The sequence below is a fragment of the Panthera tigris genome, chromosome C1 (assembly GCF_018350195.1).
Source record: "Panthera tigris isolate Pti1 chromosome C1, P.tigris_Pti1_mat1.1, whole genome shotgun sequence".
NCBI classification, from domain to species: Eukaryota; Metazoa; Chordata; class Mammalia; order Carnivora; family Felidae; genus Panthera; species Panthera tigris.
The window spans coordinates 94370543-94393051 of NC_056667.1; the positions used below are offsets into that span (position 1 = coordinate 94370543).

Consider the following 22509-nt stretch of genomic DNA (forward strand, 5'->3'; position numbering starts at 1 on the left):
GAGAGAGGTGTGAGGGGGGCTGTGTCATTATGAGCCAGAAGCTGGGGGAGGGAGAAGGTGGCAGAGGCCAGGAAAGTACCTGAGCCACGGATCCAGCCACAGAAAGTGGGCAAGGTTTTGGGGATGGATTCCACAGCTAGAGCCGGAAACCTGATCTTTACCCCTTTCATCCTCCTTTAGGACCTGAGAGAGTCCTTTTATAACCAGCCCATCTCGGCTGTGTTAGAGAAGCCACGGAGAGGGCTTTGTGTCCCCGCACCTGTAACAAGAGCAGAGAGGTGGGTGCAGAATAGCCTGGGAGAGAATAATCTAGGGGGAAAAGTGCGGCTGGGGCCGCACTTGAGACACCTTGACCTAGACCCCTCTTCCCACCTGGGAATTGTGTCTCCTGAATTTTCTGGACATTTCCTGTCCAGGAACCAAGGGAAGGCTGAACCCATCCGTGCTCAGGGGGGTGACTGGAGGGATGAGGAGAGAGGTTTCCACATTACTTAGCATTTTTGCCTAGTATTGGACCCTGAGCCAACTTCTCACTCCAGACCGAGTGCCAGAAGGCAACCTGGAAAAGAAGAGAGAGCAGGCTGGAAAAGAAGACAGAGAGGCCAGGACAGATGGTCATCTTGTCCCCCGCCCCCCACACGCCCCACAGCTGCTCTTGGGTAACTTCCCTCATTTCTCATGGACATGCTGTCTCAGCCCCCTGAGCCATCCCCAGAAGCAAGTCTCCCCACAGCCTCTATGCGGCCCTCAGGATCAAGTCTGGCCCCTTTGGAATGACGAACGAGACCCTTCGAGGTGGGGTGTCCCAGCCCCCTGCAGCCTCCTGGTGCCTGGATCCCCCTCTTCTCCAAAACCACAAGCACCACCATGATTTCTCTTCCTCCCCCATGTGTGCCCAGCTTAGAAAGCCCTTCTCCCTGTGTCCACCTAGAACACAAGCACTTTTCCTTCAAGACTATTCTCGAACAGGACCCTGAAGAGAATTTCCCAGACATGCTGTGTTTTTAAGCCCCTCCCCTGCTATCTATGCCCCTGGAGCATAGGGGTCTCCACTCATCATTTCTAGCCCCACCATCATGGCTGGCAGGTTGCAGGTGCTCAAGAATATTTCTGTTAAATGAATGAATAGGAAAGCTCCTCAGTGAACCAGAGGGCATCAGCTTGGCACTAAGTATAGAATCAGCTAGGACCGGTTGAGTATGTTCCCTCATACCACCTGCCACGGTGAGGGTTTTACTTTCATGGTCTCATTCAATGCTCTCTGATGAAATGTTTACTGTAATCACAGCTGAACAAACTGAGGCTCAGAAAGGAGAAGTAATTTGGGGCGTCTGGGTGGCTCAGTAGGTTAAGCGTCCCACTTTGGTTCAGGGCGTGATCTCGTGATTCGCGAGTTCAAGCCCCGCGTCGGACTCTGTGCTGACAGCTCAGAGCCTGGAGCCTGTTTCAGATTCTGTGTCTCCCTCTCTCTGCCCCTCCCCTGTTCATGCTCTGTCTCTCTCTGTCTCAAAATTAAGTAAACATTAAAAAACGAAAGAAAGAAGAAAAGAAAGGTGAAGTAACTTGCCCAGGATTGCGCAGCTAGAAAGTGGCAGAGCCGGCATTCAAACCCAGGCTCCTGGCTACAGTAAATGAGTGGGCAAGGGAATAGCCACGTGAAGCTTTCACAAGTACAAGGTGTCCCTGAACTTGACGTTGCCATATTATCATTGGGAGGTTCTAGCCTCAATGCATGGAAAAGAAAGAGGCGACCAAGATCATGGGAACAGAGCACCAGCATAGTGTAGGTCTGGTACCTGCTCTGAATTACGGACAGGTGAAAGAATGAGCAGGCACTTGGCAGGGCTTCAGGGGGAGATCTGGAATAGAAAGAAAACCTTTTGTTGGACCAGAGTGCCAAAAAAAATTTTTTTTTATATTTTTTAATAGTTATTTTTGAGAAAGAGTGAGAGACAGAGTGTGAGCAGGGGAGGGACAGAGAGAGAGGGAGACACAGAATCTGAAGCAGACTCCAGGTTCTGAGCCTGATGCGGGGCTCGAACTCACAAACGGGTCATGACATGAGCTGAAGTCGGACATCTAACTGACTGAGCCACCCATTCCCCCCCGCCACCGACCAAAATTTTTTTAAATAATAAATTATAAGTGAGATGTGGCTTAGGGAATTTCCCCATCTAAAAGAAGGGCCATGTCTGTTTCGGTTTTATTAAAAGAACATGGACTCCATGGAAGAGGCAAGGATCGGGGAGGGAATCCATCAACCTGAACCACAGGAAAAGCATCTGAGTCCTAGGGAAAGGCCTCACCTGTCCCAAACCCTGGCCCGACACCCCTGGACACAGCTCAGCCACAGGGCTGCAACCTTGCCCTTGGGGTTCTGCTTAATGTCAGGAGAGGCTGGTCAGACAGATGTTCATCTGCTCCTTTGCAGCTTCCCAGACAAGCCTGACAAGCCCCAGCAACCACCCTGCACTCACAGCAAGATGCTGTCTGAGCAGGAGCCGGGGGGGGGGGGGGGGGGCTTCTGGAGTCCTAGAAACTGGTCCAGGAGGCTGCTGAGACAGGATGTCAGGCAGCTGGGAGGTGGGGGCTCCCGCCTGAGGTTGGCTCACATGGACTCCACTGCTGCCTGCAGAATTGCACAAAATCAGTTTGTCCGCTTCCTCTTGGCCCCATCACCACTTCCCCAAAACCTTATATTTTTATAAAGCTTCTTGCTTGCTAGCCAGCAGTGGAGGCTTAAAAAGAGTGAGGTGGCCAAGAAGGTGGCCTCTCCCAGCACCCCTCCCTTCCCTGCTCTCAGTCAACACAGGAGGAGGAGACTGGGCCTTTCCAGAAGCCTTCCTCTAGGGGCTGATCTGGAGGCACTGTCCCCAGGGGGCTTCCTACTAGGACCCATTGACCTGAGCCACACCGGCTTGGCCAAGGAGCCAGGAACTGTGGCCCGAGTTCGGGATACTCAGAACCAGTACAAGGGGCGGAGGGAGGTCAAGGTCCCTTCACTCGGAGCAACAGGAAATCCTGCTCAACAAAGGGAAACTCCTTGGGGGTGCACGCCCCACCCTCCAGACACCCCGCGGCACCTCGTGTGTCAGGAGGCCTCCAGGCCCTAATGGAGAGTCCAGGGAAGGGTTCAGCTAACTCTGAACTTGTTCCAGGTTCTAGGCACTCAGAAAGCAAGGAGATGCTCATACTACAAGAGTCTTAGCGAGGGCAGAGGCTTCCCCGCACCAGCTTCAAGTGTCCACAAGGCTTATTCCCGAGCGTCGGCAGGGGCTGTGTGCTCAGCAGTGACCACCAGGTGGCAGCACGTTCCCACTGCCTCCCAGGCTGCAGGCTGAGCGAGAAAACGAGAAGCTGGGAGGAGTTGGTGGCACCCCCTTTCGGCGCTGCTTAGAGTGACCTCAGATGGTGCCGAACACGAAGGAATCGAGAATGAAGGGCAAAGGAGACAGGGATAGATTGCCAACTGCTTAAGTTCAACCTGATCCCATGGAATATTTCTGGGCCGCACTAAATTCAATGCTCTTGACTCAAGAAGGTTGAGAAGCTGCTTCTACTTATTCAAGCTTGTGAGTATTCCAAGAAAAACAGTATCTGTGTTTTTCTGTAGGGTGCACCACGCCGCTCACACACTCTGCTTCACTCAGTTAGCAAAACCACCACCCGAGAGGCCCGTCTTACTCATCTCTGCTCACAGCAGAAGAAACTGAGGCCCAGAGGCTGGAGAGGTCTGCTCAGGACTGTCCCTGTACCAACATCAGAGGGGACTCGGGGACAGGAGCCTCTCACCGGCCTCCTCACCTCAGGAGAGGACAGTGAAGACGGGGAGAGGGCTTGTCAGGTGAGGTCCCGCTGGGATGTTTCGCTCCCCGCCATACCTATATCACCGGTCCCTCCCTTGGCACCTGCCAGGCTCTGACCAGTCGTCTCCCTTCTGTGGGCAGTTTTGCTGGCCTTTGCTGGTGAGCCTCCTGTCCCGTGATTTCTCAAAACTTTCTGGGTGTCTTTGCAACTCAGCCCCCGGCTTCTTCTTCTTCTTCTTCTTCTTCTTCTTTTTTTTTTTTAATGTTTATTTATTTTTGAGACAGAGACAGAGCATGAACGGGGGAGGGTCAGAGAGAGAGGGAGACACAGAATCCGAAGCAGGCTCCAGGCTCCAAGCTGTCAGCACAGAGCCCGACGCGGGGCTCGAACTCACGGACCACGAGATCATGACCTGAGCTGAAGTCGGACGCTTAACCGACTGAGCCACCCAGGCACCCCAGCCCCCGGCTTCTTCTAATCACCCACGCGGGGTGTCACCCCCAAGTCCCAAAGCGGGCAGGACTCAGAAGCCAACTGTACATCCTGATGTCAACCCCTAAGCCCTTTATCTACACACCAGAACGTGCAGGAATGAACTCTGATCCTAAATGTTTACAGCGGGGCCGTATCCTGCCCCCCACCCCTCTTTTTTTTTTTTTTTTTTAACCTTCCACCTAACAAATGTGGCGCCACTCCTTAATGAATCGGGTGCAAACCCTCCTGCCATGGCAGGAGATGAGCAACCTCCCTCTCCTGCTGACGTGTGTCTTCCCCCTCGTACTCCACAAGGCCTTTCGTGTTTATTCTCATGACAGCCGCCATGGAGACAACGCCAACCACCACGGGCTGGGCACTTTGCCAGGTGTCGCTTCCGATTCTATAGCCGTCCTGGAGGTAAGTGCTGTTGGATCCATTGTACAGAGGAGGAAACTAAGCCGCGGTGACACCTGAGTGACTTGGCCAGTGAGCCACCTGAGCAACAAAGCCAGTGAACGACAGGACCGTGGCCCGGACCCAAATCTGTCTTGGCTTCAAAGCCTTGGCTCTTCCCAGTGAACCCCACAAGAAGAATACGGTATCAGTTATGCCAAAACCCAGTTTGTCATCTGAGGCAGAAATTCTTCAGTGTCCCAATGGGGTAAGTCTCGTGTCCTAGGTCAGGCCAGCTATCAGGGGCAGTGTGCTATCCCACCAACCGTCTGGCTCCCACCCCCTGCCAGCTCCGCTTAGAAGACGGCGGTTTGGGACCGCTGTGGGCAGCCGACCTCTCTTCCTCTGCGTTCTCCGTGTGCCTCTCTTGCACCCAGCCCGTGATCAGACAGCAGCATCGTGAAACCATATTACGTTTGTTCCTTGCTAAACGCCTTCCCAGATAACCTGATTCTCTCCGCTGCTTATTAAAGGTAAATATAGAAAGCTGTCATCAGAAGTATGTCTCAGCATTTCATCATGACCGAGGGGGATGGTCTGCTGCCCTGTTCCTTGTAGAAAGTTTCTTAGGGTAAATTTCACTGAGGAGTTGAGTGCTAGCCAGGAGGGGGCTTTTCTTAATAAACTAGCTGGCTTTGTGTAACTGCCTACTGGGGTAGCTTTGTGTAACTCAGGTGTGCAGGGGCAGCGAAGAGGCTGGAGCTGGTATTGTCTCCGTGACCATGCTTGGCTGTGGTTTCCCGGGGCATCTTGAGGTCCCACGTCATCCCTGGGCTCCCCGTGTGAGAGTGATTCTGTCACACCCTGTTCGTTTACTGGGAGCGACCTCCCATCCTTTTTGGAAGTGGGCTAAGTATTAATAATAAACACGTAGAACATTAGAAGGAGCACTGGCGTTCATTTCGGAGGCAGGTCTGCAGGGTGATTATTCCAGGCTGTTGTACAAAGATGCTCGCCAGTCCCTCCGTGACTTGGAGTGAGGTTCTTTTCCTCAACAGGTGGTCCACAATCTTATTTTATTTTCACTTACTTTTTTAATGTCTATTTTTTGTGTGTGAGAGAGAGAGAGAGGGATGGATGGATGGATGGACAGACAGAGAGGGAGACAGAGGATCCGAAACAGGCTCCACCCTCTGAGCTGTCAGCACAGACCCCGACGCGGGGATCAAACTCGTGAACCGCGAGATCATGACCTGAGCAGAAGTCGGACACTTAGCTGACTGAGCCACCCAGGCGCCCCCGCAATTATTTTAGATGATCAGTTTGGACAAAAGGGAAAAAAAAATGATGGGGCTGAAAATGCTCCCTGGGGTTAGTTGAGCTCTTGGAGAAAAGCTATCAGTACAACTCTTGAAGCATCGCTCTCCAGCAAATGCTATCTAGTAAACACTCCCTTAGGAATGGTGCTGTACAGGGTCTAATATTATGATTCTCCCAGTTACACTTTTTTTTTAATTTATGTACACCCCACCCACTTCCACACAGGATTGAAGTCACTACCAGACTGAGTTAATAGCTTCCTCCTCTGTACGCTCAAGCCAGCTGACACGTTTCTCTATTCGAGCCTGTATTACACCATTTGTAGTGATTTTATTTATATGATTGTTCTCCCACTAGCTAGTAAACTCCTTAAGCAAACTCTGTAAGAAATGATGCCTTCCTCCCCTTTAGATCTCCTTCCCACTCCCCTTCTCCCCAACGTACCAAGAGCCTAAAATAGAACCCGGCCCAAACAAGACCTGGGATAAATCCTCGCTGCACATATAACATGTTAGCCTCCTCGCCCCGCAAGAGTGCTGACCGCACCTCTCAACGTCCAGTGAGGAATCAGGAGGCACACAGGGAGCCCTCCTCCTCAGCAGAAATAGTTTTCTTGGCATCTAACTTCAGTCTCAAACCAGTACAGATAGAAAATAGAGTGTGACCAGTTAGCTCTAGTGAAAGGGACCTTCGGAGAGAATGTCTGATATTTGCATTGCGTTTTGTGGTTTCCGCATTTGTACGTGCAACGGCCTGTGTCATTCTCTCATCTCTGTGGTAGATCTAAGGTGTGTCCTCTCACACACACACACACACACACACACGTACACACAAGCTCACACACGTGTTTTTCATTGTCTCACTCTGCTCATTTCCCCTTCACATCACAACTAGTTCATCCCCTCCTTACTCATCACTGCTCTGTCTGCAGATCCCAGAGCCCCCTCTGGCCCTGGCTGGCCACTTCATTCTGACACATGATGTAACAGGACTCAGGAAGTTGGGGGACTGGCCCCGGATCGCTGTGCTCAGTGTAGGGGTCCCAGGACACGGGGATTTGGGGAGGGATGGAGCACTGTGGGAAACTGATGCCCGGAGTGGTTGGTTCAAGGTCAGACCTCGAGAAGCAGCCAGGAAATGGCTAGGGACCTTTACGGTTGGGAATCCATAAAAATGCCCTCCCCAGTTCCTGTGATTCGTCAGGGCTGATTCTCTCAGTGACTTGTTGGAGGGGCTGTATGCCTGTTCTGTTTTGCTGGCTCTTTGGTCATCCTGGTCCACAACTCTCTGAATCCCCAGCCACACAGCCTGGGAGCCTCCAACCAAGCCCACAGGTGGGTTGGTCTTTCACCGTGCTTGACTCCTGACGGTCTTCCTGTCAGTCCTCGCTAACGGGGGAATGGTGGGTGCTGCAAGTTACATTGTCCCACACCGACAGTGCCTTTCCACACCAGAGCACCCCAGATGCGCCCAATGGGTGCTCAGCCACAGCCAGACGCCTCTTCACACGGGGGCAGGCCCTTTCCACTGTGCTCCTGCCTGCGTGCTATCAGTGCCAGCCATGTGCTTCAAACTACACCCGTCTTTCTTGTTGTCAGTTCTGTTTCTACATGGATGATGTTGCACAAATTGTTTATTCTCTGTGTCTCCAATTGCCCCTTTGATAGGTAACAAAGACACTTGAGTGAAGACCAAGTGAAGTGACATAGGCACAGCAGGTGTCACGGAAACTGGTCCATGGTGCTGGCTCTCCACTCTCTGCCCCAGTGTGCGTGAGGGCTCCGGGATGTGGGGTGGGGGGAGCTGTTTTACTGTCAGGGCCTCTCCAGCACCCAGACGGGAGCTCTACTTAGGAGGTACCTGATAAATCCTGAATTAGAACATTCCATACCTACTGGGGTGCCTGGGTGGCCCAGTCAGTTAAGCATCTGACTTCGGCTCAGGTCATGATCTCACAGTTCATGGGTTCGAGCCCCATGTCGGGCTCTGTGCTGATGGCTCAGAGCCTAGAGCCTGCTTCAGATTCTGTGTCTCCCTCTCTCTCTCTGCCCTCCCCCAGCTCGTGCTCTGTCTCTGTCTCTCTCAAAAAAAAAAAAAAAAAGAAAGAAACATTAAAAAACCCCACATTCCATACCTACCACCCTGCCACAAACTGTGAGATACAGGGTTACTGGGAATCCACTAAGGATGTGCCCCCTGCATCCTGTGTTTCTCCAGTGCGGATACTCGGTCTCTCACTGAAGGGGCTCTTCTCAGTTCCAATTCCACCTGATGTGTCCCAGGCTTCAGAAATGAGAACTGTGCAAAGGAGATTTCCAGAGGCTACAATACCTCTCTCTCCCTTCTTCACACTTGCCAGGAAGTCCCTTGCTTATGCCATTCTGAGTGGTTTGTCTACACTGGAGGTGGCACCTGCTTACCCAGGAAAGCATCAGCAGGCCTGCCCGGTGGGTTCACCAGCAGTCCCACCCATGACTCCTCTGGGCCTGGGGAAAGGCAGCCTGCCAGCTCACTACCCCCTGAAAGCCGCTTGGGCTCCCAATTTGCTGTAAGCGAAACTCTTCCAGCCTGGGTCTCGAGAGCCAGATGACGCTGAGCAATAATCATAGTGCCCATTTCTCGTGTGCCATTCATTCTGGCACTACTTGCTGCTATGAAGGGGCCCCCGCCTGAGCAGGGTGTGAGGGTTGCTGAACACACAGCCGGCTCCGGCCAGAATAGCTGCATGGCAAACATCCGGGGCCCGTGAGGCCCACAATTTAGTTTGCATTACATTTATTTGTGTTTGCTCTCGACCTTCAACACCAAACATCATCTAATCTTTCATTACCCCTGCAATCTTTCCTGATTTTGCAGGAACAAAGAAATAGAATTTGTTCTTGGTCGAGGTTCAGCCTCAGGGCCGGGCTGCGGAGCCGAGCCCCGATTGCTCCCAGCATCCAAGATAGCATCTCGCTCTGTCCTTGTCCCTCCACGATGAGTCAACGGGCCGCTCGGGCCATTCCCAGAGGGGAGCCGGACCTTGCTTCAGTGACCGCGACAACAGAGCTCCAGGTCACGGCGAGACAAGCCAGCTTGCGCTCCTTCCCTCCCCCCACCCCCAGCGCGCCCAGTGCCCATGACTAGGGCGTTTTGTGTCATCCTGCAGTTTGGCACGACCTCTGCATTTCCTGCCCATAATGCTGGCTGTTGTTTCTGAGCAAATGGAACAAATGACCAACGTGCCCTCCATGCAATCTGTAAACTGGAAACATCTGCAGGGAGGCCAGGGCAGCTGCTGGCTGGGGTGGGGGTGTGGGGACGCGGGAGGAGAGGCCGTGGGAGGAAGATGCACGGACTTGAGGGCACGTGCATCAGAGAAGGGCAAACAGGCCACCAGGCCGTGGTGGAAGGAAGGCCCCGACTCTGCTGGGTGGTAGCGGAATGAAGAGACCACGTGCCCACCCTTTCGTGGATCCACCCTTTCGTGGATGGATCTTGGAAACCAGTGGGTCCAACTCCCTGTTCCACAGGTGACACCAAGGGCCCACAGAGGCAGCAGGTGTAATAAGTGACGAGCACCCGGCACCGGCCCCACACACCGCGAGTGTGTGTGCAGTGTGGGCGGGCACGCGCGTGCGCGCGCGCGCACACACACACACACACACACACACTTTTCCATGTCACCTCCCCTCAAGTCAGGTTGAGGAGGAAGAAAGGAAGGGAAAACAGTAACAAGCATCCATCGCGGACCGTGTGCCAGGAGCCACGCTGGGGGCTTTCCCGTGCAGCGGTACAGCGACAGCCCTCCCGTGGGCTTTTCTGGGCACGACGCCTAGTGCCCTATCTCGCTTGACCCTTGCCATGGCCGTATCATAGCGTCCGTCATTTTCATCACATCTGTTGTTCGCAGGGTGGGGAAGTTGATATTTAGGAAGGTGAAGCAGCTTTCCCAGGATGGCCCTGTTTGTGAATGCGGAACCAGCGTCCCCCTCGGCGGTCACTGGCCCAGCCACCATGCTGCCCGGCCCGCCTCAGCCCCGGGCGCTGGGTTTTGCCAGTCTCCACAGATGAGTGACGGAGGTTGAGCGTCTAGAATTCTGAATTCAACAGACAGATGCCCCCAGGGGCCTCTCTTCCCCGAAAGAGGGAATCTCCAGAGTCAAGGCCTAGTTCTTGACCCAGACTCTAACCCAGAGTGAAGGCCTAGTTCTCGACCCAGACTCTCACCTGGAAAGGCCTTTCTGAGCATCACATGGATGCTGGCCCATGGGACACAGCCTGGCTCTTCCCGCCTGGTTTCACAAGGGGCTGCAGAACCAGGAGTCCCCTCGAGGAAGGACTGAGCCTCGGCTCCCCTGTGTCTTGGAGAGGAACCATCAGTTTCCCAAACTGTTACATGCCTGTCCTCAGCCCTGCTTCTTGGATGAAGGAGTCACCAGCTGAGAGGTGTTTTCAGGTCCTGGCTGTGGGGCCAGGCCAAGAAGTGGGGAGAGGGCAGGTGCTGTGGGTTTCCTAGTGGTGGCTGGGAGTGCTGTCAGTCTCCTCCCAGCAGCCATGAGGAAGGAGCCCCCTGGGAGGAACTGTGGCTTGGGCCAGAGGCAACAGGCCCACTGTGGGGCAGCTGCTGGGCTCCGTGGCTGTACATGAGCTGCCTGGCTGTGGGTGTGGGAGCTAGAGGGAGCCAGGGGCAGTAGCCACAGAGCCCCAGGGCCTCTGTGCAGGGATGTGGTTCCCAGGCAGCCCCCAGAGGTCCCCATGCCAGCAGCAAAGCTCCCCTCCTCTTCCACGGGGGATGCTGGGGTGGGGCTGTCACTATGATTCAGCCACGACACAATTTGAGGATGCTGGTGGTACAGCCGGCCAGACGCGCTCTGCCAGAACTCTGCGAGCCAAGGGCCGCTGGAGGGGCATTCCCCGCAGACTGCAGGGGTGCGCTGGCCTGGTCAGCCCAGCCCAGCCCAGCCCAGGAAGGGTCAGTCCCCTGGTGGGATCAGCAGGGTGATGCCCTGGCTCAGGGCATCGGTACCCATCTACGTGGCCCTGGAGAGTCCAGGAACTGTGGGTTCCACATGACCCCTGCTGGGTGTATCCTGTACCCCCAGTATTCCCGCCTGCCCTGGCACCCCCTGGGCTGGGTCCCTGCCCTGCACAGCCAGCCCTTGCCTCCCAGGACCCTGCACACATCCCCATCACTGGAGTTCTAGTTGGCTTGGCCAGGAAGCTGCTCTTAGGGCCTCGGAGAGAGGAGAGCAAGGAGGAAGGCCAAGAGGAAGTCACAAAGATCAGTTTAAAAATAACCCTCCTCTCCTTGTCAGCCATGAGGAGGAGCTTGGAGAGGAGCCATGTTCTGATGGTGGTGGCTCAGGGCAGCCTCAGAAAGACCCAAAAGCGAATTGGCAGAGGCCCATCTGGGAGCACACCCCGTGTCCTTATCAGCTCTAGCAAGCCACCGCCAAAACCCCGTCTTCAAGGGACTTCCGCCCAGCCAGCATCTGTTTCCTCTCCTATATTTAAACAACCAGGTTAGTGAACTTGGGAGAGCATTTCTGCCCAGGGGAAGAACACAGCCCTCCACAGAACACACAGGGCACAGGATGATATGAGGCCCTGTGGCCTGTGCTTTGCTCCTCCTCAGCTTCTGCTGAGTGAACGGAGCCCAGAGTTTGGCGAGCGGCTGGGGAGGTCTGCCCAGATGGCTCTCTGGGCGCGAGCAGGTGCGATGCCTTCCAGCACCAGACAGAGTGAAGGGGACCCTCAGGAAAAGCAGAGATCCACAAAACAGCACCTACTTCACAGCCTCGGTCCTGAGCGTCAGTGTGTGAGACCCCTTAGTACTGCCAGTCTTGGGATATACTCAGGCCTCTTGGCTATTTTTAGGCACTATTTCCGTCTTTCTCCAAACACAGCTGTTTGTTTAGAGGAAGGGCCACAGCTTCTACCAGGAACCTTTTCCTGGTTCTGCTGGCTCCTCAGTCCCAGGCTATCCTGTCATCCCACTATACACACAGAAAACGCACATGTGCACTCGTGCACACACACACACACACACACACACACAGCACTACCCTCATGAAACATTTAGTGAGGGGAGGGGCATCTCAGGAATCTTCTAGAAAATATCTCCTCGTGGCAGGAAGCACCAACGCTGAGTAACCCAACCTGCCAGACCTAAGCCGTTACCAGGAAATGTTCCCAGAAGCGGCTTCAGGCTGCAGTGGTGATGCAAGGTGGCTCTCTGGGTGTAGCAGTTATCCCTGGAGAAAAGCAAGGACTGCACCTGTCACTGGTGTCCTGCTCCTCTTTCCTCGTCCCTACATGCCCTGGGCCATCAGTCCCAGCCAGTACTAGAGATAGATGCCTGGCTTTACATTTTGCTTCCTTTCCTGTATACAGAGAATCCCAGCTGGTTGAATGTTGTACATCCTGGAATTGCCCCGAGTTAAGCGTTTGTGAATTTCGGCTCACCAAAACACAGGCTGGAGGCATCCCTAGATTCCAAACCCCAGCTCTACCCCTATGGCTGGGAGAGTTTGGGCAAAGTACTTTAATTGCTTAGAGCCTATTTCCATGTCGGTAAAAAAAGATCAAAATAGGTTAATAGAAGCCGTTTCAAAGAGCTGTCGAGGGGATTCAGTGAGATGATATTTATAAACATCTGGCACCTTGCCCAGCCGCTCATAGTGGGTCCTTAGTGGGTTGATGAACTTTCTATTGCTGTGTCAATTACCCATTTTATGTTTGGTTTATGTTCTTCTCCATACTTCCTATCAAAAAATTCAGAGTTTCTTATTAAAACCAGGGCTCCTCTGGGCACTGGCTCTGTATTTATTCCCCTTGTAACAAGAGAAAATATTAGGTGAGCAGGTTGCTATCTACGCAGACCCATCCTTTGTGAGGCAGGTATATCATTATTATCCCCGGTTAAGTGGGGATAAGACTGTGGTTAAGTGATTTGCCCAAGGTTATACGTGCAGTGCATGGCAGAGGCAGAGTTTGGACGTGGGCAGACTGGTTCCAGAGCCACCACCTTGAACCTGTTTGCCACAACGTCTGTAACTGGTTCAGTGGGCCTCTGGTACCACCACTGGGGACTTTTCCTGAACCTCACATAGACTTGCATGATCCTTGCTTCCCTACAATCTGGTTTTCAATTAGCCACACTGAATGCATGATTTGGTAATGATAGCTACCACTGAGGCAGCGCCTACCTGTTTTATGCCAGACATTTTGCATATGTTATCTCTAAGATTTTCTCAACCTCAGCTCTATGGACATTTGGGGCCAGATAGTTCTTTGCTGTGGGGGTGCTATCTGTGCATTGTAGGATGTTGAACAGTATCCTCCACCGTTCCCACTAAGCACTTCTCACCCCTTGTCCTAAATGTCACCAAATGTTCCCGGGGTGGGGGTGGGGGCAAAATCCCTCCTAGTGGAGAACTACTGCTCTAAACGAGAAATCTGAAGTTCAGAGAGGTTAAATGATTTTCCCAAGGTCACAAGGCTGGCAGGCAGCAGAGACATGATCTGAACCAAGGTTTGCCTGATACCACGACCACGTATTTGTCACTGTATCGTGCTCTCTCCGGGTTCTAAACAAGGAAGGTGTGAACCTGATACCGAAATCTATTTGCCCAGAAACAATAGCGTCAATATACTCTGACTCCCCGCCCCCAAGACTGTTCAAATTCTGAACTTACAGCCTCCGGCTGCTACTTATCTGAACGGAATCTAGATCTTAGATTTTTGGAGCTATATCAACTGAGACCTAGGCCACTCTGCTGAGCCTAGGAACTGAAGCTCTCCTTTACAGTCCTGTGTCCCCTGAGTATGCCACGCAGCTTGGTTTGGGCATATGCCACGCTGGTTCTTCTGGAGCCTTGGGAAGGCTGAGGTCTTGGGAAATAAGGGCGGCTCTCTGTTACTTGTCTCTGGCTACTGTCTAGAAAAATGCTGGGGACAGAATCACAACTTACAACTTCTGCCTGAGTTTCATCTCCCCCTGGTTCCGAATTCATTTATTAAAATCTTTATGGACATAAAAGGAACTGAATTTGCAAATGACACCGCTTCCTGTGACACAGAAAGATGTGTCATTGAAGACAGACTGACAGATACATCAATACAAAGTCGCATACAGGAGCTCTAATTCATAGCAGAACTGAAACCACCCCAAGCCTAGGTTTCTTCCATCATTTTTATTCTCTAGCCTTTTCCTCTTCTCTGCTGGACCCTGCTGGGCACAGACATAGGTACTTACCACTGTTAACGCACTGTGTGTTAGGAAAGAGGAACCACTTTCCATATGGCCCTCTTTGTGCATAGATAAAACAACAACTAAAAGTAAATTCTTCAAGGAAGCTAAATAAGTCATCACAAAGAGCAGGTTCAGTGTCAGAGCCACCTTGCTTTCCTTTATGAGGGAAATGATAGCTAACAGTAGCTGTTACTTATGTTAGTGATGTCCAGACGCCTTGGCAACCAGAGTAACCCTGTGGCCAGTCGCTGCCATCTCGCTGTCCCCCAAAAGGCCCCCATAGTGTTCCTAGAGTCATCACAGAAGAATCTTCATTATGAGATCACAAAATTAACAATCTCCAAACAAGTCAGTGGGGAGATGGTAGCAAAGGGTAAGGGTCGATCTCAGGCGCCAATGCAAGAATTTGAAAGATAAGGTCTTTTACTTTAAGGCTCTAAATTTTGTCACCACATTAACAGAAGGGGAGATGACCATTGGTGATAAAGACATAGAAACTAACACGAGGGGGAGGGGGCTTGTCAATGTAACTGAGGGACTGTTTTGGACTCAAGCCATGCAATGTTTTTCAAACTACAGGCATCAACCTATTAGTGAATTATGAAATCAGCTTAGTAGATCACGATCAGAGTGTATTTTCAATGGAGTGGAATGAAATGGAATGGGTGTATCAGATGACAGGGCACATAGCAAGACTAATTTCTTTTTCATCAGGTATATGTTTGAGTGTATGGTGGGTAGTACTCTAAAATTAATTCCTTTTGTTTTACACCCTTATTGAAGTATATAATTCACATGCAATAAACTTCACATATTTTAAAAAAATTTTTTTAATGTTTATTTATTTTTGAGAGAGAGAGAGAGAGCGTGAATGGGGGAAGAGCAGAGAGAGAAGGACACACAGAATCTGAAGCAGCCTCCAGGCTCTGAGTCAGCACAGAGCTTAACGCAGGGCTCAAACTCACAGGTCATGAGATCATGACCTGAGCTGAAGTTGGACACTTAACCGACTGAGCCACGCAGTCACCCTTTTAAACTTCACATATTTAAAGCACACCATCTGATAAATTTTGGCATATGTATACACAGGTGAAACCATCACCACAATCAAGATAACATATCCAGGGTGCCTGGCTGGCTCAGTTGGTAGAGCATGTGACTCTCGATCTCAGGGTTATGAGTTCAAGCCCCACATTGGGCATAGAGATTAATTTAAAAAAATTAATGAATCCCCCCAAATATATTCTATTTTTTAAAAAAGATACCATATCCACTGCCCCCCAAACTTTCCTCATGCCTCTTTGTGATCCCTTCTTCTCCTTCTTCCCCACTCCTCCCCACTCCTTCCCACTAACTACTGGTTTTGCTCTGTGCCATTATAGTCTGTACTTTCTAGAAAAGTGTAGAAATGGTATCTACAAAAAAATGCGCACACTTTTTTTACATGGCTTCTTGCAATCAGCCTGCTTATGTTAACATTCGGCCGTGTAGCTGTGTGCCTCAATAGTTCATTCATTGATATTGCTGGATAGGATTCCACTGCGTGAATCTATCACAAATTACTTATGCATTCACCTATTGATGGGCATCTAGATTGTTTCCAGTTTGGGGCTACTACATTTAAAAGTGCCATCCATAAACACTCACATTCAAGCCTTTGTGTGGACAATATGTATTCTTGGGTAAACACCTGGTTATGGAAAGACTGAATCATACGGTAGGTGTATATTTAGCTTTTTCGGAAACGGCCAAAACACATTGGAAAACGATTGTACCATTTTACATTCCCACTGGTAGTGAAGGCAAGTTCCAGTTTCTCTAAATGGACCCTTGCCAATGCTTGGAATAGTCAATTACATTAGTTTTAGTGATTCCAGTGGTTACATGGTCGTATCTCATTATTTTAATTTGCATATTCCCAGTGACCAATGAGATTGAGCATCTTTTCACATGTTTAATTTGACATTTGTACATCTTCTTTGGTGAAATTACTGTTAAACTTTTTGTCCATTTTTGGGGCACGTGGGTGGCTCAGTCGGTTGAGCATCCGACACTTGATTTCCATTCAGGTCATGATGACACGGTCATGGGATCGACCCCCGCCCCGCGTTGGGCTCCTTGCTGAGCATGGAGACTGCTTAAGATTCTCTCTCTTTCCCTTTCCCTCTGCCCTTCCCCACTCGCATTCTCTCTCTTAAAAAAAAAAATATTTTGTCCATTTTTAATTGGATTACTCATCTTCTGAAGGAGTTGTTAGAGTTCTTTACATATTTTGTTACATACAAGTCTTTTGCCAGATATATGTTCTGCAAATATTGTCTCCCAGTTTCTGGCTTACCATTTCATTATTTAAATAATGCCTTTTGAAGAGAAAATTATTTACTACATATATATATATATATATATATATATATATATATTTTTTTTTTTTTTTTTTGCTTGGATATCCAGTTTACTTATTTTTGCTTGTATAGTTTGTGGGTTTTGTGTCATATTTAAGAAATCTTTGCCAAGCTCAAGGCCACTAAGGCTTTTGCCTGTGTTTTCTCCTAGAAATTTTATAGTTTTAGCCTTATATTCAAGTCTATGAACCATTTCAAGTTAATTTTTGCATATGGCATGAAGTAAGAGTTGAAGTTCATTGTCTTTCATATGGGTATCTAATTGTTCCAGCACCACTGGTTAACAAGATTGTCCTTTCCCCATTCAGTTGCCTTGACATCTTTCTTGAAATCAATTGACCATATGCATGTGAGTCTATTTCTGGACTCTATATATTCTGTTCCATCAATCTATTTGCCTGTTTTTATACCAATGCCATACTGTCTTGATTGCTGTGGTTTCATAGTCAGTCTTGAAATCTAAGTAGTGTTGGAGTCCCAACTTTGTTCTTTTTCAAAGTTTATTTGGCTATTCTAGGTCTGTTGGATTTTCATACACATTTTATTTATTTATTTATTTTTTTAAATTTTTTTTTCAACGTTTTTTATTTATTTTTGGGACAGAGAGAGACAGAGCATGAACGGGGGAGGGGCAGAGAGGGAGACACAGAATCGGAAACAGGCTCCAGGCTCCGAGCCATCAGCCCAGAGTCTGACGCGGGGCTCGAACTCACTGACCGCGAGATCGTGACCTGGCTGAAGTCGGACGCTTAACCGACTGCGCCACCCAGGCGCCCCCATACACATTTTAAAATCAGCTTTTTAATTTCTTCAAAAAAGCCTCTGGGAGCTTGATTGGTATTGTATAGATAAGCTTGGGAGAGAATTGCCATCTCAAAAACACAGAACCTTACAATCCACAAACATGATCTATCTCTCCATTTTAGTAGGCCTTTTCATATTTCCTCCAGCAATGTTTTATAGTTTACAGTGTTCAGAGTTTACATATGATTTTACATATTGATGTAATTATATGGTTTTTATTTTTTCTTAGTCTGTTAATATACAAATTATGGGTTAGGTTTTGAATGGTAAACCAACATCCTATTTCTAGAATAAATTCCACTTGGACATATGTGTTATCCTTTTTATGTGTTGTTAGATTTAATTTACTAAAAATTTTAAGGATTTTTTTGGGCATCTATTTCATGAAAGATACTGATATGAAATCAATACTGGTTTTATAAACTGAGTTGGGAAGTATTCTCTTCAATTTTCTTGGAAGAGTTCTGGTGGAATTGATATTTTATCCCTAAAGTTTGATGCAATTTACTAGCGAAGCCATCTGGCCCCAGAGTTTTCTTTATGGGAGGATTTTTTTTTAACAAGAAATTCAATTTATTTAGCTTTGACAGTCTGTGTCTTTAAAAAATTTTTTTGTTTCTTCTAAATTGTTGAATTTACCAGCAAAGTTATAAGTAACATCCACTTATTATTATCCTTTCAGTTTGTACGGGAGCTGCAGTAATGTCCTCCACTTTAGCAATTTCGTCTTCTCTTTTTACAAAGTTTGTCAATTCATTGATATTTTCAAAGAACCAGCATTGATTTCATTGATTTTTTCTCTATCATTTTTCTGTTTTCTATTTCATTGATTTCTGCTGTAGCCTTTATTATTTTCTTTCTTCTGCTTGCTCTGGGTTTAGTTTGCTTATCTCTTTCTAGCTTTCTTAAGGTAGAGGCTGAAGTCATTGATTTGACTTTTCTAGTAATGTTTAGTGCTATAAATGTCCCTCTAAGCACTGCTTTGGCTGGGTCCACAAATTTTGATGTTATATTTTTATTTTTATTTATTTCAAAATACTTTTCTAATTTGCTTTTTTATATCTTCTGTGACGTAACAGATTATTTATAAGTGTGTTAATTTCCAAATATTTGGGAAATTTCTTAATATTTTTATATTATTTATTTCTAATTTAATTCCATGTGGCTAGAAAACCATTTGTATAATTTAAATCCTTTTGAGTACATTGGGACTTATTTCATGTTTTATTGGTAAATGTTCTTTGTGTACTTGAAAAGAATATGTTTTCTGTTGCTGCACGGATAGTTCTATGAATACCAAGTTAGGCCCAGTTAAATAATGGTTGTTATTCAATTTTTCAATATACTTGCTGACTTCTGTCTATGTGTTCTAATAATTATTGAGAGATGTTAAATTCCAATATAATTGTAGATTTGTCTGTTTCCTCTTACAGTTCTATCAATTTTTGTTTCATTTATTTTGAAACTCTATTAATACATACATAATTAGGGTTAATGTGTCCTCTTGATGAATTGATCCTTTTATCACTATGAAATAACTCTTTTTATCCTTAATAATATTCTTTGCTCTGAAATAAACTTTGATATTAATAGAGCCTCTTCAGCTTTCTTTTGATTAGTGTTACCATGGTATATTGTTTTCCATCCTGTTACTTTTATCCTATTTATGAATTTATATTTAAAGTAGATTTCTTTGAAACAACATATAGTTGAATCTTGTGGTTCTTATGTGATTTGGACATCTCTGCCTTAACTAGTATTTTATGTAATTATCAATATAGTTGGATTTAAATCTACTCTCTTGCTATTTGGTTTGTATTTGTTCCATTTGTTTTGGGTTTCCTTTTTCCTCTTTGTATGCCTTCTTTTGGACTATTTGTTAGAATTTTTTTTTCGTATTTTTTAAGGTTTATTTATTTTTGGGAGAAAGAGACAGAGTGTGAGAAGAGAGGAGCAGAGAGAGAGGGAGACACAGAACTGGAAACAGGCCCCAGGCTCTGAGCTGTCAGCACAGAGCCTGACACGAGGCTTGAACTCATGAGAGGTGAGATCATGACCTGAGCTGAAGTCGGATGATTAACCGACTGAGCCACCCAGGCGCCCCTGTTAGAATTTTTTTAAAAAAGGATTTTATTTCTAACAGCAATTTTAAATTCACAGCAAAACTGAGTGACAAGTACAGAAAGTTTCCACATACCCTCTGCCCCACATACACACAGCCTCACTACTATCAACAACCTGCACCAAGTGGTTATAATCAAGGAACCTATATGGACACATCATTATCACTCAAGTCCATACTTTACATTAGGGTTCACTCTTGGTGTTGTACATTCTATGGGTTTTGACAAATGTGTATAGACATGTATCTATCACTATAGTATCACACAAAATAGTTCCACTGTCCTAAAAATCCTCTGTACTCTACCTATTATTCCCACCCTCCCCCTCAACTTCTGGCAACCCAGTGGTTTTTGTTTGTTTGCTTTTTCCAGTTTTGCCTTCTCCACAATGCCATATAGTTGGAACAATATAGTATGAAGCCTTTTCAGATTGGCTTCTTTCACTTAGTAGGTTCTTTCATTTTAGGTCCCTCCATGTTTTTCCATGGCTTAATAGTTCATTTATCTCTCATGCTCAGTAGCATTCTATTGTCTGGATGTGCCACAGTTTATTATTCATTTAGCTACTAAAAGTCATCCTGGTTGCTTGCAAGTTTTGGCGATTATGAAAAAAGCTGCTATAAAAATCCATGTGCAGGTTTTTGTATAGATATATTTTTTTTTTAACTCACTTAGATAACTACCAATGAGTGTGATTGCTGTATCATATGGTAAGATTACGTTTTGTTTTGTCAGGCACTACCAAATGTCTTCCAAAGTGACTGTATCATTTTGCATTCCCACCAGGGATGAATGAGAGTTCCTGTTTCTCCACATCCTTGCCAGCATTTGGCGATGTCAGTGCTTTGGATTTGGGCCATTCTACCAGGTGTGTATAGTGGTCTCTCATTGTTGTTTTAATTTGCATTTCCCTGATAACATGAGGGGGGTATCTTTTCATATGCTTATTTGAAAATTTGCATATTTTCATTGGTGAGGTGTCTATTCAAGTCTTTGGCCCATTGTTAAATCTGGTTTTTCATTTTCTTACTGCTGAGTTTTAAAAGTTCTTTGTATATTTTGAGTAATAGTCCTTTATCAGATTTGCCTTTTGCAAATATTTTCTCCCTGTGTGGCTCATCTTCACATTTTTTTGGCAATGGACCTTGCAGAGAAAAATTTCAACTTAATGAGGTCCAGAAATAAATGAATTATTATTTCATGGATTGTGCCTTTGATGTTGTTCTAAAAAGTCATCGACATACCCAAAGTCATCTAGATTCCCTTCTATGTTATCTTCTGGTCGTTTTATAATTTTGCGTTTCACATTGAGGTCTATGGTCCATTTTAAGTTAATTTCTGTAAAGGGCACACAGTCTATGTCTAAATTTACTATTGCACGGGGATGTCCAATCATTCCAGCTCCATTTGTCAAAAAGACTATCTTTTTTCCATTGTACTGCCTTTGCTCCTTTGTTAAAGATCAGTTGACTGTATCTATATGGGTCTATTTTGGGGCTCTCTATGCTCTTCCACTGATCTGTCTACTCTTTCACCAATACCACAGTGTTTTGATTACTGTAGCTTTACTGGAAGCCAGGTATCATCAGTACTCCAACTTTATTCTCCTTCAATGATGTGTTGGCTATTCTGGGTCATTTGCCTCCCCACATAAGCTTTAGAACTATTTTGTTGATACCCATAGAATAACACTGGGGTTTTGACTGGGATTGTGTTGAATCTATAGCTCTAGATAGGAAGAAATGATGTCTTGACAATATTGAGTCTTCCTACGTGGACATGGAATATCTCTCCATTTATTTAGTTCTTTGATTTCTTTCATCAGAGTTTTGCCATTTTCCTCACATAAATTCATGTGTATTTAATTAGATTTATATCCAAGTATTTCATATTTACATAATAATGCTAATGTAAATGACATTGTGTTTTTAATTTCAAATTCCAATTGTTTATTGCTGTTTTACAAATAAAACCATTTTACTTTTGCATATTGACCTTGTATCCTGCAAACTTGCTATAGTAGCAAATTAATCCCAGGAGCTTTTCATTGATTCTTTGGAATTTTATACATAGAAAATCATGGCATCTTAAGAAAACCGTCAGTTCTATTTCCTCCTTCCCAATCTGTATACCTTTTATTTCCTTTTGTTTTATTGCATTAGCTAGGACTTCCAGTACAATATTGAAATAGAAGAGTGGGAGAGGACATCCTTGCTCTGTTTCTATATTAATATTTGTAATGATTCCATTTTATCCCCTTTTGTTGACTCATTAGCTATAACTATTATTTTATAACCATGAGTTTGTAGAATAGTCTCCTTTCCAGTATTATACCATTTCACACAAAGCATAAGCCCATAAAGCAGTATACATCCATTTCCACCCCTCTTCCTGGACTTTGTGCTATTGCCATACATTTTACTTCTATAAATGTGATAAAGCTTTCACTATATTGTTATTTTACACCTCATTCTTGGTCATATTCTGGCTCTTCACATGACAGGTAATTTTTTTGACTGGATGCCACCGGGCCTTGTGAATTTTACCTTGTTAGTGCTAGATATTTTTGTATTCCTGCAAATATTCTTGAGTTCTGTTCTGGAGCATGGTTAAGTTACTTGGAAACAGTTTTACCCTTTCCAGGCTTGCTTCAAACATTGTTTGGTGAGACCAGAGCTGCCTTTAGTCTAGGGCTAATTCTGTCCTATAACCGAGGTGGTATCTTTATGAGATCTCTACCCCAAATCCCATTAATTGTGAAGTTTTCCACCCTGGCTGGGGGGAACATGAACTATTATGGTCCTGTCCTCTGCTGCCTTTTGATGCTTCTGTCCAGCTGCAGTTTCCTTGCATGCGTGTGCTGACCAGCACTCAGCTGACAACTAGGAGGAGACCCTGTGTGGTGTCCAGCCCTTTCTCTCTGCAGACTCTGGCCACCTCAGCTCGC

General features: G+C 46.9%; 1 long non-coding RNA gene and 1 other non-coding gene across 2 annotated transcripts; both read left to right on the top strand.

The window, feature by feature from the left end:
- Positions 1–4640: 4640 nt before the first annotated feature.
- LOC122241556 lies at positions 4641–5637 on the top strand. The gene is made up of 3 exons (XR_006221795.1): positions 4641–4945; positions 5028–5210; positions 5412–5637. It is a non-coding gene; the product is annotated as an uncharacterized LOC122241556 (long non-coding RNA).
- A 9724-nt stretch (positions 5638–15361) lies between these two features.
- On the top strand, positions 15362–15434 carry TRNAE-CUC. Its single transcript has one exon. It is a non-coding gene; the product is annotated as a tRNA-Glu (tRNA).
- The last annotated feature ends 7075 nt before the right edge of the window (positions 15435–22509 follow it).